This window comes from Nanorana parkeri, unplaced genomic scaffold, assembly GCF_000935625.1.
Source record: "Nanorana parkeri isolate BGI_ZX_2015 unplaced genomic scaffold, ASM93562v1 scaffold2297, whole genome shotgun sequence".
In the NCBI taxonomy this organism is placed as follows: Eukaryota; Metazoa; Chordata; class Amphibia; order Anura; family Dicroglossidae; genus Nanorana; species Nanorana parkeri.
Window position 1 is genome coordinate 134,328 of NW_017308565.1, and position 851 is coordinate 135,178.

Consider the following 851-nt stretch of genomic DNA (forward strand, 5'->3'; position numbering starts at 1 on the left):
GTATATAGATGTCAATATAAAAAGACTGTCACATGGGTTTCCCCCTTCCTCATCCTCCATTCACACATAGCGGTAGCGTTCTCCGTGCAAAACAAAACGGCGCGAGCGTTAACATACGCGAGGATTCCGCACATTTGCAGCTATTACTATATCCGGAACGTGCGGAATCCGCCCATAGAATCGCGCTTGGACTATTTTGCAGGGCCTGCGGTTTCCTACCACAATAGTCTGAACAATGCATATTGCAATGCATTGTTTTTTATGTTTAGCGCGGTTCTGCATGTATTCGTGCGGCCGAATACGCGCGGAAAACCGCTCATGTGTGAATGAAGTGAACCGCTCATGTGTGAATGGAGCTTCAGATACTGCTAGCTTCACCCTGGTGATAAGTGTGACTTTCACTAGGGTGTCTATTGAAGAGAGAATGAAAACAAATCATTGTCTAGTTACAAAATAACAATTCATGAGAGAATAAGCCGTGAATGGCCCACACAGAGCAAAGGTCCTTCTCTGCAGCAAGCTGGCAGGGGACAGGCTTTTCTACTCAGGCTGTGGCTGCTCTATAAAGAGAATGAACTGTAAAACTGTGTACACCTTTTGTTTTGAAGCACTTGGAATGTATTAACCATATTTAAAGCAGAACTTTGGCCATAATTTTTCTTAACCCTTGCAGTGGGGCTACCCCCACAACGCATGGGCTAAGTGCTCATTTTTGTCTAGGTTTAAAAAAAGTTATACTCATCCTTGGAGCCGCTATTAGGCTAGGTTCACACCAGATGCAGTGCGTTCAGGCCCGATTCTGGCCAGAACGCACATCATCGCATTGGGGCCGGCTCACTTTTTTGTGGGGG